Source organism: Manis pentadactyla, chromosome 5, assembly GCF_030020395.1.
Source record: "Manis pentadactyla isolate mManPen7 chromosome 5, mManPen7.hap1, whole genome shotgun sequence".
Classification (NCBI taxonomy): domain Eukaryota; kingdom Metazoa; phylum Chordata; class Mammalia; order Pholidota; family Manidae; genus Manis; species Manis pentadactyla.
Window position 1 is genome coordinate 142,703,510 of NC_080023.1, and position 17,242 is coordinate 142,720,751.

The 17,242-nt window shown below is 38.6% G+C and overlaps 1 protein-coding gene across 9 annotated transcripts in view; it reads right to left on the reverse strand.

Moving 5' to 3' along the window:
* Positions 1-17,242, reverse strand: part of PLCB4 (phospholipase C beta 4) — a 402,883-nt gene that overhangs the window by 299,557 nt on the left and 86,084 nt on the right. The window contains exon 1 of one of the 9 annotated variants that reach the window (XM_036880090.2): positions 1,854-2,096. The exons of the other annotated variants lie outside the window; for them this stretch is intronic. The gene's annotated coding sequence lies outside the window, so the exon portion shown is untranslated. Of the gene's footprint in view, positions 1-1,853; positions 2,097-17,242 lie in introns of those variants that run through there. 9 annotated transcript variants of the gene reach the window in all.

Below are 17,242 nucleotides of genomic sequence, written 5' to 3' on the forward strand. Positions count from 1 at the left end.
TTTTGCCTCTTTTAAAGGAAACCCAAGAAAGGAAAATCTGAACTTACAAAAATGATAGAGCAGGGAGGGTGGGCTGTGTTGATGCAGACTTTCCAGTTTATTAATATATTGACTACAGAGTAATGGCTTTAGAGAAGAATTTATTTATTTGCGCCCAGGTTGAAAGAGCAAGGGTATAAATATATAAGGATGAACCATTTAAAATTATTAATAGTCAATACTTTCACCAACAAAAACATCTATTTTTTTGTGGTTCCATCTAATATTTACCAGTAATGTATCAGGATGCCCAATTTAAAATTAAGATAGTGTTTCTCAATCACGCACACTAACGAGAAAGTGAGATTCCATTTTCCCTAAATCAGTTTGCATGCAACTTTACACTCTGCATAAAATAGTTACAAAAACCACACTTAAAATATTATTCGCCACTCTCTAATTGAAATTATAAACAAACAAATAAAAAAAGTTTTAAAATAATGAAAATTAGATTGGACCAGCATTATTCTCTCAACAAATATCTCTGGCTTGATGTCCCTTTTGGTATTGCTCCAAAATGTAATTTGAAAAATGTATCAGATCTTTCTTTTCTCTTTTAACTATAGTCCTGGGAAAGAATCTCCACCTCCTCTGGGGTATCACAGCCCATGCTACCTGCTCTGCCTTAGGTTAGAGTTGCCTCCTCTATCTTGCTCTGAAGGAGCCCCACCAACTAACTCTTCCCTAACTGAAGAAGGGAGAGAAATGTGGACAAGGAAATTGCTTTCTGCCACTGCATCCTCAGTGATGGGTTCCGTGAGCCAATCTGGGGTGATCCCATTGCACTTAAAGGCATTTTGGCCAAGATACAAATAACAGCATAGCATCTTTTCATTGGATGGGTGAGCCCCCAGCCCCAGTGGGCTGGAGAGTAAATTAAGGAGACCACTTGTATTTGAACAATATCCTCCAGGGGGCAGCAGAGGTTTCAAACCCTGTTGCTACTGCAGTGTGATAGACAAGCACAGATTCTCCCTGGTTTTTCTGTGAGGCAAAGCAGTTTGATTCCCTGGCCCCTGAAGAAATATGTATTTGGTCCAGACTTCCACACTGAGTGAAAGATTCATGTCCCATTAAACACATTCTTCCTTGTAAATGCAATTTCTCATGAGCAATTATATGTGGTTCATACCACTGTGGGAACTTTTTTTACTTTGCTGTCATGTGTATCCCAAAACTGTTCCCCTAACACACTGGAGCACAGACAGGCCTAGAGTGAGACAGCTGAGCACAAGACCTACACAGGTTAACCCCTCACCCACCAGCAGAGGGGCAGGGGTTTCAGCTCTAGATGACCAGTTAGTTCTGATTTGCAAACTGACAATCCCATGCCCCGGGGGCTTCCCCATCCTAGGCAAATGGGGTCAAGTAGTCACCCTATAATAACGGCTCATTTCCTGGGCTATGACAGGCTAACTCCATTGTCTCTCAATCTCTACTTGTGCTGGAAACTTCCTGTGACTTGTTATTTTAGCCAAACCTATAAACCACCCACGTATGCACTCCATGCTCAATAAATAATATTACAGGTGCATCTCCTGTAATGACAGTCTTGGGTTAGGCCCATGAAGATTGGGCAAATTTCCACCAGCCTTTGGTTTTAGACAAAAAAAGGAAGAACCACCTCCCTCAGGTACCTCAGCCTAGCCTGACGAGTGGTTTCCAGCCCAGCCAATTTTAAAGAGTTTCTTTAACCGTGAGTCCCAGGTGGCTGATACCAGAGGGATGAGAAGGACCCTGGAACCCATCACTCTCATGAAGGAAGACCATGCAAGAGTCAGCTGCAAGCTCCTAGCAGATTCCAAAGCACTTACAGGCGAGGAAGAGCCAACTCTTCAACAAGGTAGTTCTCATTGCTGTAACGACTCCAGTTAATGATCCATTCATTTCAACAGAATGTATGTTCCGAACATTTACCCTGGGCCAGGTGATGGGTGGGGGGCTACGGAAAAAGAACCGCAGAACTAAGACCCCACCGTCACCTAGTCCTCTCATGACTGTTCTTAAAATACAATACTACTTCTGCCCTTCCTCCCCTCAAAATCACTTCAGGAAGTGAATTCAAGATCTGAAAGTAATTCTTAAATCTCACTAATATTGAGACTAATCTCCTTTCTATAGCCAATGGATGGAGAGGGGCCCTTTGGGGATATTGTATTAGTATCATGCTAAGAAATTATAGAATGATTATTATTTGTCTCATTTTCTCATCCTAGTGGGACTGTTATGGACTGAATGTTTGTGCTCCCCAAAATGCCTATGTTGAAGCCCAACTCCTCCCAGTGATGGCATCTGGAGGTGCGGCTTTTAGGAGGTAATTAGAGTTAGCTTAGGTCATGAGTCCCTCATGGTGGGATTAAGGCCTTTATAAAGAGGAAGAGACAGAACTCTGTCTCTCTCCCTGTGTACACACCAAGTAAAGGCCTTCTGAGGGCACAAGGAGACACCCACTAACTAGGAAGAGGGTCGTCATTGGACCCTGAATCTGCCAGCACCTTAGTCTTAGATTTTCCAGCCTCCAGATCTGAGAGAAATAAATGTTTGTTGTTTAAGCCACCCAGTCTACAGTATTTTGCTAAAGAAGCTGGAAATGACTAAAATAGAGACCCTTAAGGTGTAGGGAAAAAAAAATATAAGCAAATAGTCCTCAGGGAAACACTTTTGGATTGTTGGGCATTATCAGGACTTACTCTGAAATACACCTGAGGTGGTTCTTTATATTGCAAGAAAAAACAATGGTGGTTGCCCTGGCTGTCCTATGACAGATGCCCTATGACACGGGCAGTCTGTTTGCAGCAATTAAGTTGATCAGTCAGTCTTCCTTGGAGGATCAATGTCATGTACCCAAAGTCAGTACAGAAGAGCTGTGCACTGTGTATGAGGCCAATGACGTTTGATGACCCTTGATAAATGGCAACCATTTGAATATCTCTGGTGGCCACATATTGATCAGCTATTCAAACTTTGGTCAAGGTCATAATTTCCAAAGAATTTTCTCTGGCAACACAACCAGACATATGGACTCTGCAGCTTAACTGTCTCATTCACAATGGGCTTATCGCCTCCACAAGTCGCACCATAGCATTTGGCAAGCCCAGATCTGGGTAATAAGTTCAAGGACATTTGTTGAATTATTGCTTAAGTGCTTAAACAACTCTCATAATTTTCCCAGGTATGAGAGTAGCAGCTGATCCAGATGGAATAACATTACAAACTCCCTCTCAGTGAGATGATTTATAGGAAATCTACTGCATTTTTCCCTGCAGAATTTGCATGTGGAATCCTTGAATGGCTGAGAATGGATTATGAATGTAACCTTCACTCAGGGAATGAGCCTGCATAGCATTGTTGACTGCAATTTACCCCTCAGGTTAGCAAGAGTGCCCCCTCGGTGTTAAAGACAGCAGTTAAATTAGAAATTGCATGCTTCCCTGTGCGGAGGGTACTTTTTATTGGAGGAGTACTCATGCTACATTAAGGTTAGGCAAAAAGTAGCCCTAAGGTGTGCATTCTTCCCCATAGCAATCCTACACAATCATTACCTACAAATGTCCAGCTTGCATAACTCAAACAGTAACACCAGCTTTATGACAGAAAAATTCTCCATCAAGCGGCCAATTCTACTTGTGAGATCTAAATCTCTGAACAATGGCTACTGGGGCTCTTGAGAAGAATGCCTGCAACACCACCACAGATTATTTTATGAAATAAACCCAAGGGATGCCAACATACATAGAGATTTTTATGATGCTCAATACTTGGCCCACAAGATCATTAGGACAAAACAGTGTCCAGAACCTCCTATTTCACTTACCTTGATGTAACATAAGGGATTTCAGCACAGAAATTCCAGGGCATATGCTGATTTATTGCTAACATTTAGGGATGTTCCATTACTAAGCAAGGCCTGGATGTGTAGGCCACAGTCAAGTTTTATAGCAAATGCTATATTCCTATGTTCATCAATAATTTCTGTGTGTGCTTCTCCCTGTCTTCTTCATCCTCACCTGAGAAGAGACTGCATTTAGTAGTGACATATTTTGATTTATTTTATCTAAGGCAAATAAAAGATGAACCTGAGATCCTCCATTCCAATCCCTAATTTTGAGTTCAGGGTTTCTGTTGCTTGCCACTAAAACATCCTAAATAGTACATGGCTCATTAAAATAAGTGCAAAATTCTACTCATTGGTTCTACTTGATCCTACTCTCCCATCACCTCCAACCTTCATGCAATACCTTCTCCATCTTCCACTTGGAAGCAGAATACCTTTTTAGGTATTTTTTTGTCATGTATTCCTCTTTCAAAATGCTTCAGTGACATCCCATTACCCACATCTGTGTTTCTTAAAAAATTTGTACTTATATTCTGGTAGAAAAATCTAGAAAAATGATGTAACTAAAAGTCAATTTTAAGTTGATATCTTAACATTTTTCATCATATATTTAAAAGTTGTTAAAAATGCAACTTTTGGAATGTTGTAAATGTTCGCATTTGAAGTAAAACAACTGTTATATCAAATCCACAAGAATGTAAACACACAACAGTAAGTTGATACCATGTAAGCTCTTCTTTAACATTTGTTTTATCATTCCCTTATCGTATTTCCATCCTACTTCTGCAAAATTTTATCCTAATGAATATGTTTTTATGATTCAGAGTATTTTATTGACTTATCCTTTATCTCTACACACACCAAAAACATGCATGTCATTCAAATTTAAGTTTTAATATACTTTGAATTTAACCCCTGAGGGTAAAATCATGTCTTCTGAGTTATATAACATTTACTAGTAAACAACTGAGAAAAACCACATAAATAAAATTTCGTCAATAATTTTTAAGTATAAAAAGTACAACTTTATTTGAAAGGTTTCACATGGTAAGATGGATAGTAGGGCTTTAAAAGAGTTAACTCCATGCATCTGTGGCTCAATATTCCTGAATGCTAAAGTAATAAAAGTTTAGCATGAATTTTACTTCTGTTTCTAATATTTCTATGAATAAGTGCTGATAAATCCTTTTGGCCTAAACAAGCAGATGAGTAAGAGTTTAGCTAAATTTCTGAATTCCTTTTGAGTATCAAACCACTGAAGACAGTGATCCATCATCAAATTTATTTTTAATTTCCTGTCAACAGATGATCTAAACATGCCTTCAATTTTGTTGTAAGATCAGTGTCCTTTTGTTTAGCACTTGGAATTTTTTTGCACCACAGGACAATGTACTATTATTAAGATTCTGGAAAGATGAGAGGAATGCCTTCCTTCAGTAAAAAGGAAGAAGAGAGAGCAGATGCATTTACAGGCAGATCAATTTTTAGAAAAGAGTACATATAAAAGTTGGAAACCTGGGCAGTTATTCCCTAAAGAGTCTTAGCCTTTCCATGGACCCATTTGAGTGTCTTCATTTATGCCCACAGGTATACCTAAAGACATTTTGAAATGGCTGACCTGTAGGATAAAATCAAAATTTCTTTGCATAAAACACAATGTCTTTCATGATTTGATGCAGGCTCATGTCCCTTTTTCCATCCAGATTCTTCCACACCCTTTTCTCTTCACAGCTTGAAAAACTGAATTATATATACTGGTTCTAAGTTTGCTTTCAAGAGGAACATGTGTCAAAAAGACTTCCTTCCTTTCTTACACTTTGACCCCTCGCCTGCTGCTATTTTAGACCCAAGAGATGAGTCACTGAAATTTATACCAGCACCTCGCCCCTGGCTCGGTCCAGCCCCAGGGACTTTCCAAGCCATACAGCAGCAGTTTATCTAGTCATTATACCTTTAGGATAGAATTCTGTACAACAAACCACCCAACCAAAGGCTATATTTCCACACACTAGGAATACTACTCAACAAAGACAGCATTTCATACACATATAGCTGAGGACCTTTTTATGATCTGCTCTCCTTTCCCTCTACTACTTCCCTCCAGTACCTGTTCTTTCTGAAGCTGTCCCCAATTTTTCCCTCCCCCTCCTGGGTATGGAATTATTTACTCTCTTCCCTTACAGCATGTTGCTTTTACTCCTATTGGTTATTTTTCACATATGCTTGGTGTCATGATGATTTGTGTGTAGTTCTGGTCTGCCGGTCTCCATAGTGGCCACATCCATTGGTTCTGTCCTCATTTGGTCCCTGGGTCCTGACCACTCCTCTTTGAAAATCTCTCCTCCATCACTGCCGGTCCCTTCCTCTTGCTCCTTGTAGGAACTCTTCCTCAGTCCCCTTCATTTGCACTCACCCTGTCCACTGCTTATCTCAGAAGTTCTTACACTTTGCATGGTACAATCCCAGAGGCCCTGGGTGATAAACAAAGTGAGCTAATACCGAAATCATATCACAGTTACCTTTTTCCAAGGGAGAGGGAAAAACAGTAAGCTTCCTTACAGTAAAGTTTCTATTATTTTTTTTAAAGGTTGCCACTTGACAGTAATGGCCAGCAAGTGACAAAAGTAAACAAATATTAGGTAAAAACACAGAAATCAATTATGTATATTTAGTGTAAGGGTTTTGAGTATACACTCATGGGTTAAAATTTTACATATAAGATCTTTTATTTTAATAGAAATACCATTTGACCCAGGAATTCCACTCCTAGGAATTTACCCTAAGAATGCAGTAGCCCAGTTTGAAAAAGACATATGCAGCCCTATATTTATCACAGCACTATTTTTTTTTAATTTTGGTATCATTAATCTACAATTACATGAGGAACATTATGTTTACTAGGCTCCCCCCTTCACCAAGTACCCCCCACAAACCCCTTCACAGTCACTGTCCATCAGTGTAGTAAGATGCTGTAGAGTCACTACTTGTCTTCTCTGTGTTATTGCAGCACTATTTACAATAGCCAAGAAATGGAAGCAACCTAAGTGTCCATCAGTAGATGAATGGATAAAGAAGGTGTGGTACATATATATACACAATGGAATATTATTCAGCTAAAAGAAAACAAATCCTACCATTTGCAACAACATGGATGAAGCTAGAGGATATTATGCTCAGTGAAATAAGCCAGGCGGAGAAAGACAAGTACCAAATGATTTCACTCATCTGTGGATATAACAACAAAGCTAAAACTGAAGGAACAAAATAGCGGCAGAATCACAGAATCCAAGAATGGTCTAACAGTTACCAAAGGGAAAGGGATTGGGGAGGGTGGGTGAGAAGGGAGGGACAAGGGGATTAAGGGGCATCATTATTAGCACACATAATATAGGGGGGGCACAGGAAAGGAGTATAGCACAGAAAAGATAAGTGGTGACTCTATAGCATCTTACTATGCTAATGGACAATGACTGTAATGGAGTATGTGGTGGGGATTTGATAATAGGGGGAATGCAGTAACTACAATGTTGCTGCTCATGTGAAATCTGAGCATAAGATTGTATATCAATCTCCATGTGACGTAATAAAACACCCACATTTCTATATGCACATATACACATACATATGTATGTGTAATGCAAATATATATACAGTAGATATCAAGATAAAATTAAGTCTCTATTTGTCTGACATCACAACACATAAGAATGACCCAGTTGTTGCTGGTGTGAATACAAAATTGTTCAACCATTTTGGAAACCAATTTGGAATTACCTTTGTAACTGAACATACATATGGTCCAGACATTCTATCCTTAGCTATTTACCTAAGAGAAATAAAACCATGTCTACATAAAGACTTGTACACAAATGTTCATAGCAACTTTACTCTAATTATCTGAAACTGGAAAACTACACATCCCCATCACAGATGAATGAACTGTGATATATCCATACAATTGATGAGTACTCAGCAATTAAAAAAAGAAAAACGTCCTTGTACACATAACATGGAGGAATCTCAAAAACATTATGCTAAGAGACAGTAGTTGCCTGGGGCCAAAGGGTTGGGAGGAAAAGATTGCAAAGGGACTCAAGCAAGCTTTTTGGGGTAACAGAAAGTTTCTGTATCATGATTGTGGTAATGGTAACACATACATATTTGCTGACCCTCATTGAAATGCACAATGGACACTCATAATGGATGCATATTATTGCATGTAAATGCTATAATAAACTTACTGTTTTTTTAAGTGGCCAAATGGACTTTTCACCAAATTTGATCTGATTTACCATGAATAAAGGCTTATGTGGTAGACATGAAATTTACTGACTTTGCAGGGGGGGCAGCACCTATTGAAACTGCTATAATTTCACAGATGGGAAGTTGGCCTATCTGAGATGGGAGCAAGTTGGTGAGTCCCAGGAATGAGATTTGTGTGTAGTTTGGTATAACCTTGGCTTTCTGCCCGGTGAGTAGGCTCTTCAACTAAGAATTATTTCTTTCTGATGCCAATCCACAGATTACTATTTCTGAAGTGAAATAAGGTGACCTAGGTCAGTTGTTTGGGAATGAGAACACTCGAAGAATATCTTTTATTGGAAGTGACATTCCTGGAGACTGGGCTAGTACATGCACAAACTTATCTAGAGAACAAGACCAAGAAGAGTTAACCCTTCTCCCCAGCCCCGTGTGTGTGTATCAATGGTCTTAAACTTGACTGTCTATCAGAATCTCCTGGAGAGCTTGTTAGAAATAGATCCACTCCTCCCCAGCCCCCAGAACTTCTGATGCAGTGGGTCTGGGGTGGGTCTTGGTGATGTGTAGCAGGTTTCCCCATGAGTTAAGTAAAAAGAGGTCTGATTAATTTAGTTCACTAGCTACACTATCATCACTAACAACAAGAAGAAAGGTCAAGAGAAAATGTCATGGTTCTTGAAAAAGATGGACAAATTGTTACTCCTTCAAGGACTTTTGTGTATGGATGAGTTTTTCTCAATTCCTAGGATACTAAGTAGCTTTGGTATTCATGACTAATTGTGACACTCTCTTATCAGTAAAAGTGGATATTATACTATGTTCTGCTGATAAATGACAGTGTCAAGGACAGTGTCACCAGTTCAAATTGTACATCATTTTCTACTGTCAGATGAAAAAGACAAAGAGAAATGTGAGGGAGGGACTCGAGGGTGAAAAGCAGCAGCAATATGAAAAGGTGGAGAAGCAAGGTAGAAAAATATGAATCAGAACAGAACCAGAAATTCCCCAGAGGAGAATAGGGTCTGAGAGGTTAATGGTTAAGGAACCAAACAGAAAAGAAATGGCTTAGTGAGTGGGAAGTTTGCTCTATGAAAGGAGATGAGAAGAAAACCACACTGTAAAAAGGACTTGAAATATAAAATAATGTCAGGGAAAATGAAAAAGACAAAAAAAAAAGGAAGAAAAACAAGCCAAGAGAAAAGGAGGGGCTGTTTATTTTTTAAATTACTGAATATAACATTCAGAAAATGAGATACACCAATATATAGTGATTTCCATATTGGGGGGAAAAGGATCAATTTTTAAAATATTCCCCTTATTTGCTGGATAATATTCAACTCCAGGTTAAAAGAAATCAAACTCCAGGTTAATAGAAATCAAGTGCAATTATTCAACACTTTAGAAGTTACAGCCTGAAGGGGTCAGATGTGTACCCGGGGGAAGGGGGTGGACTTGGGGTGTGTTAGGCATAATAATGCCCCCTAAAGAAGATGTCACATCCTAACCCTGGAACTTGTGAATATGTTTCCTTACATGGTGAAAAGAACTTTGGAGACATGATTCAACTGAGGATCTTGAGATGGGAAGATGGGTGGGTTCAGCATAATCACAATGGAAGAGAGAGCCAAGTAGGATTAAAGGAGGAGATCTAACAATGGAAATGGAGGTCTGAGTGATGTAGCCAAGAGCTACAGCATGTGGGCAGCCTCCACAAGATGAACAAGGTAAAGAACAGATTCTCCCCTAGAGTCTCCAGGAAAAAAAAACCCACAGCCCTGCAGACCTATTGTAGATTTCTGACCTCCAGAACTCTAAGATGATAAATTTGGGTTGTTTTAAGCTACTGAGTGTAAGATAAATTCTAACCGAAATAAGCAGGCAAAGAGAGGCAACAAAGGGCCAGGTAATTTATTTAAATACTCCCGGGTGAGGTTCTGTGGCCTTCTTGTCACAGGCCAGAGAAGTCACACCCGGTTAGGGAGATGGGGGGGCTTATAAGGGATTAGGAGGGGTAGGGGTGGGCAAGCTATCCTAGGGGGCGTGGAGAGGTATGATTGGCTAAAGGTGACATAATAAACAACTAGAAACTTTTTTTCCTTCCAAGAGGGAGGAGGCTGACATCCGGGTCTAAGTTGGCCCATCAGAAGGATGGAATTCAGGGAGAGCTGTCCCCTTTCCATATACGGCATGGACTTTGGCGTCTGGTCTGTTCTCTCCCTATGGCATCTCTCTGTTCTGTTTGTATGTCCTTGTTTTTCCTTTCTCCAGCCTAACACTGAGTATATGGCAGATTTGTTACAGCAGCAATAGGAAATGAAACAAAAATCTTGGGGAGAACACACGTCCCAGTAGCTAGGTCTCCCAAATTGTTAGGAGATGCAGAAAATCTGCTTGCATAAAGTTTGCAACTAGTGCCGCTATACAGGACAAAGTATGAATACAACACAGACAACTGCTTTTCATTTTATTATGGGACAATCATGCGACTCAGCTAGCCTAAGGACAAGGGATGCATAAGCCAATGGAGCAGACTTTTCTGGCTCAGAGTCCACTCTGCACCACAAACCACATCAAAGCTCGCCAAGGCACAGAGCTCAGCTATCGACAGAACTCCTGTATTTCCGGCCATGATTCACTGCAAGCAAATGCCCACTTTCTGCTCCAAGGTCATTCAGAAGCCAGATGTCAGAGTGTTAGATTTTTATTTATATTCTAGATAATCAATGGGACCAAACTGATTTATAAAGTCATTCTAGAAAATGAAATTATTTGAGAAAACAATTTATTCTTCACAGATGAAAGGAATTATTAAAGTATTAAATTTTAAGAGTACTACTGAAACTTGGCCAGCTACATGGTAATAACTTCTAAAAACAAAGACGAAAAGAAGCAAAACACCAAATTATTTTCTCAAAGTAATCCTTCTGTCAATTCTTAGTATAAATTTATCAACAGGGGAAACTGAAGTTAATCATTTTTGCAGAGACAAGTGGCCTCTCTCAATATTCAGGCAACTAAGAGAAGGCTCTCTCCAAAACATGAAACAAGAAAAGGTATGAAATGAAAAAGAAGTGTAGAAGAGTGTTCTTGCATGGAGGAATATTTATGCATTGGGAAGACAAGGCTAATATATAAAATAATTAGAGTATTTAACAATCTTTATCTGCAACAGGGAATAATGCTAAAAGGTTTCTAAGCCAATGCAATAGGTACTCAAGAAAGGAAGAGAGAGGCAGAGGTTTGACTTTCAGAAGTTGGAAAGCTTCAAGATGATTAGGCTTTAGGCTGAACCTTCAAGGACATGTAGAATGTATGTGGGAAAAGTCTAAGATATTCCACTCAAAAGAAATTGGTTTGATGACTTTTTTCCTGCCCTAGAACCTTAAATTTTTAATTGAAGCTGAAAGTATCATAAAACCTCCATAAACAGTAGCCTTTTTTGCTTTTGTTATAAAATGAGCTTATAACAAATGCAAGAGCTTTGCAAGATATGAGAAAAGGTAATTGATATTTCTATTGTACTGGGGCTTGAAATTATGATACCATTTACCACAATTCTCTACTTTATGTTACACAATTGTACAAATAAATGCAGATATATGCCTCTGGTGCCTCCAATTACATCATAAGAAGAAATATTTAAATAAGTAGAAATCGCATTCTGTTGTAACCCAATGGAAAGCTGCTTAGATTTATGACCTGAATTTACTGTTCTTAAAGCACGGCTCTGAGTTACTTTATCAGAACTGACTCCAGCAAGTGTTTGCAAAAATTATTGTGTCTTTTCATCTCAGAGAAAAGCAACTATAAATTATGTAACTTGGGAAACAAAAATAAAGTAAATATGCATGTAGGGTTTTTTTTTTCTGGCTTGTAGGTAGTTAACTTTATTCTCCCTAATGATATATAGCCCATCTCTGATTTAAATTTTTGAATAGTTAACTGTGGAATATTTGTTCAGTTTGGCTATAAGGATCACACACCGTGCTTTTAAAAGCTGCTGGGATATTTTCTCACATTCCTTAGCAAGCAAGAAAACATAAACTTCCTATTAAATGATGGACCTTTAAAAATCACTGTAAATTTCTATGTAGAATTCTGAATAAAGGCTATATAAAAAGCTTCTGAGCACCTATCATATAATCTCTCTGAGTTAGTTACAATTCTATAGATTTTTCTCACTGAAAATGGCTGAATAAACCCACTTCTAATAATTCAGTATTCATTCAAAAAGCAAAATATATCTAAATATAATAACAGCTGAAGGAGCTGTGTGGGTTTTCAGAAAATGAGTCTCATGTTCCATTAAAATGTGTTCAAATGACCAGTGAAAATGAACAAATAAAAATGGGAGTTTTAAGGTACTTTCAAAGAACTCAATTTGAGTCCTTTATAGCTCCTGAACAACTTTATGTACTTGTTCGTTTTGGCCATACCCTTTCTGCTAGGCTACTTTACTGCTAGATATTAAAAATCAGATTCTTTGGACCAAAGGCATTCTGGGACATTTTTACTTTCAAGCTACAAGTCATTTTGAGAGCCTGACATTGTAAGCAAGTTGCTGTCTGGAGGGTGCAGTAATTTTACACAGTTCTGCATATCCATGTCAGGGCAGATCCAAATCGGTCCTGTCCTCAGTGAAGTGACTCAAACTGTTGAACACAACAGTAGAATGTCATGAATTAAGATTATCACAGGAACAGAGATTTCTGCTCCTGAGGAAGCAATGTGAACCAACATGTATTTCAGGCTAAACTATGAGGTCAATACATCCTCAAATAAAATCTGCACAGGAAACAGCTGGCCTGAGAGGGATTTCTTTCTATCTACAGGACCCAGGTGTATCAGCCCAAACTATCTCTTAGAACACGGTTACTTCTAGGTCTCTGCATCTCTGCGTATATGATCTCACCAACCATGCTGTAAAATGTTGTAAGAATGAACCAAGTCATTGTCATGCAATCTGTGCCAAATAAAAAACAGGTATTCTGACTTACTGTTAAAACTTTAATTGTATCAGAAATAAGTGCACCATGAGTTAGTCCAAACAAACGAAATATTAACTTATTAGAAAGTTACTTTGTTAACTTGTTGTACAATATGTATTTCTAAATATTAAAGTAACTTTTATAAAATAAAATTGATCGAAGTGTATTTGAACATATAAACTAATCACGAATTACTTATTTGTGACCAAGGAGACCTTTTGGAGGTTAGATTCACAAAATAACCTAAGATCTGAGAAGGACAGAAGGGAACTTTCTCCAGCAATGATAATGTTCTATATCTTGCCAGTGATTCATTTACACAGATTCATCCATCAAAGCTCAGCTTACTTTAAGGATGAATGCAGTTCACTGCGTGTAAATTTCTCATGAAAAACTGTCAACAAACATTGAACTCTAGTTAACAATAAACATGCTGAAATATGCAAGCTGATGCCTGTGGCTTATTTTTAAATGCATCAAAAATAAGATGGTGAGAGATGGATAAAGGAATGGTAGATGGACAAATATGTGAGGAAGTAAAATATTAACGGTGAAATCTAAGTGGTCAACATACAGTTGTCCTCTGTAAAGCTCTTACAAATTACCAAAGGTGTGAAATTTTCATTGAAAATATTGATGAAGAAAGTACAATGGGAAAGCAATTGCCGAGGAGTTCTGAGTATCACACACACACACCCCCTCCACTGCTCACTTCCTTGCCCTCCAGTGGTCACATGGTATCTAGGACCCAGGCAGATATTTAAATTGAAAACTCAAAGCACAAATCTAACAAGCTGAGACATGGAAGATTTTTTAATTTAAATCAACTGCCTGAAACAGGTCGATTACCTCGAAAACCTGTGTGTTAAGTGGGAGGGAAAGAAGTAGCTCCCCACAAAGTTTCTATATTTAAAGTCTCTGCTGAAGTAGGGCACCTGCAAGCCAGACCGGTAGAAGACGCCATCAGAAGACTCAGGTACAAACACAAATCAAGCCCAACTCGATGAAAGTTTCCTGATGGGTAGGAAGTGATGGCAGACAGAAGCAGCAGGTGAGGCTGGGCGGCTGTGGCAGTGCAGAGAGACTTGTGTTGAGAGGCAAGGAGCCGGGCTGCCAATGATAATGAGCCCAGAAAAGAACCTCCATGGAAGCGCTTCGGAGGTTCCAAGACCACACATTACTCCCAGAGGGAACAGCAGGGCACACAGCATCAGTGACAGCATCTGTGAAGGGCCCGGTGTCTGCAGTTCATCAATTCACCTCAAACACACTCTTGGTCATTTGCTTTGCAAACTGATGGCCTGGTATTGACAAGACCATGTGTCCATTAAGTTAAAATTGATAGTCTGAGTGGGGTATTTGGTATTGCATCGCTCCTCACTAGCCAAGGGGTGGTCCCTGAACCAGCAACATGGGCAGCACCTGGGAGCTTGTTAGAAATGCAGAATCTGAGGCCTCATCCCGCATCTGCTATGTTACACTGTCTAACCAAATTACGGATGACCTCTCTTTGCACAAAAGTGTGAGCAACAGTGGAGTGATCTTGCAAGCCTGCAGATCCAGCCTCAAAACCTTAAGTCATCTTAACAGCAGCTTTAATGTGAGACACCGAGGGCAGGCACACATGGATAGGTGAGGGGTAGCAAGCACATTTCCCTGACCACAGCTCCCTCTTTGCATTGCTCCAGCCCCAGCCCCGACCCAGAGCTGCACACAGTTCAGAAGCCCCTGGAGTCTCTCAAAATAAAACAGTTGAACCTCTTTTGAACTTTTAGGAAGCTTCCTCTCCTCCAATAGTTCTAGAAATATTCTGTATATTTTTGGAGAGGAGATCACATTGCATGTCATTGCACTTTGTAAAAAAGTATATGAAATGTCTTCTCCAACAGGTAAGGATCAAAAGAGTTCCTGGGCCACTCTCCCTGATTTGGCAGTAAGAGACATCTGTGGAAGTTCTTCCCTCCTCTTAAAAATCGCGCAAGAATAGTGCATTTTATTCATGGGCACATCAAACTAAAGTAGTTTTAATGATCATGTTTCATTTACTTCTGTCATTATGATAAAGATTCTTTTATGCTAAAATATCTTTGGCTAGTCTTAGTTCACACAAAACTGAAGGTTTTAGCTTTCCTTTTCAAAATTATGTATATCTTTAAAGATACTAAGATATTCCTGACAAAACCAATTACGCAAATGAGAAATATTTTTCTAAAACCATTCAGAGCCAATTATTCTGCACTAACTACAAGCTTCAAACTTTAGCAGCACATCACTTCTTTGTCTATGAGTATGTGCAATTACATGAAAAAATGGGTTTTAAAAATAGTACCAAATACACAAACCAAGTTTCTAAGTTATTAACTTCTAGTCTATTTCAGAAAGGAATAGTACATGGTGTCTGATGTACATTTCCAAGACAATGAATAAGTACATATCCAAGACAATCGGGACAACATATTATTTTGTATATTTTTCATTCTTTCTTATTTAAGGAAAGACACTTTTAAATAATCATTTTGCTTATCTCAAAACAGTTGAACCAAAAAAGTGTCAATCAGAACATAACACTGAAATGTCTCATACTTTTATTGCTGATATGAAAAAAAATGTTTTGTAATAATTTATGTATGATGAAATGTTTAACACTGTGCTGTATTGCATCATATTTAGGTATTCAAAAAATATTTTCAAGAGACTAATCTTTTTTTACTATATGTCATTTTTTTAGAGTGGTTTTTGGTTCATAGCAAAATTGGGCAGAATGTAAAGAGATTTCTCATATACTCCCTGTCGCCAAATGTGGTTAGTTTTTTAAATATGCAAAACGCTAATGACACACACAAAAATCCTATCAGTCAATCAAATCACACCAAATGCTTTACTGAAAAATCTTACAGTTAGGTTTAGGGTAATTTCTATAAAAAGAGATTAAAACAAATCCGTACCAAATGCCAAAATTGCCACAAAATGAAAGTGTCTAATACACCTTCTTGTCTTAATTTTGTCTCAGTTTTCTCCCTTATTAGAAAATCTAAAGAAAAAATCAGTAATGAATAAATAAAACAATCTTCATAAAGAGTTTGAGTGGTCTAAGAAATTTAAAGACCGAGAAGTATTTTCTTTTCTACCACTACCTCTTTGGCGACCATGTCAATAAAATTGCAATAGCCTTTCAACAAGCTATAAAAAAAATAAACTTACCAAAACTACTCCCCTTTGGAAATCTTAACTTCCACTCATGAAGCCATTTTTCAATATGCTCTCTTACCTGAAAAGGAGTGGGATTTAAACGTCAGCCAGTCAGAAACAGGCTTTTGAGAGCATGCACGATGCGGGCTGGGCACTGCGGGGGCAATCACAGTGCTTGGATAAGGTCATTCTTTCCAGAAGGGGAGGAGGGGGCAAGAGGCTCAGCCTGAACAAACCCAGTCAGCCAGTGAGTGTAAGGATACTGGTCCCCCAGAGTCCTACCCCTCAGCCCCAAAGTGAATGGCTGGACAAACTGTGTCTACAGCCACAACAGAACAGCAGACAGAGTGGCCAAGAGAGAGTCTTCACCATTCTAAGCAGAACAACAAATACAGCAAACGCTTTTTAAAGGCGTCTTGCCCAGTATCTGCCCAGGACTGAGTAAGAGGCTGCATATAACAAGAAAGAACTCTTGTTCAGAGGTAAGATTTATTAACAGGAGGAGAAAAATTTGAAGCCTACACTGGAACTTTTCCTTAAAACAAACCTTTGGTTTTTCTATAATGACAGCTACAAAAAATTTCAAGATATTAACCTAAAAGAAAGCAGATCTTTGTTTCAATTTCCCCATCAGGCAACACCTTTTTCATATTTTCCTCCTCCATAATCCCTTCAAGGTTCAATAAAGGAAATAAAATTTTTAACTTTTAAGTTACTATATGCTGATATAAACAATAAGAACTAGTATCTAAAGTGAGATCTGGAAATTGTATCCCTTGCACAGATAGTAACATGGAAACTTTTGTCCTATAAATATATCTCAAAAGGATTTTCATTCTACATCAAGTGAAGACACTAACACACACACACACTTCCACGTTAAGTCCCTTCATTTATCCATCTATGAATGCTAGCATGCAATTCTTTTTAA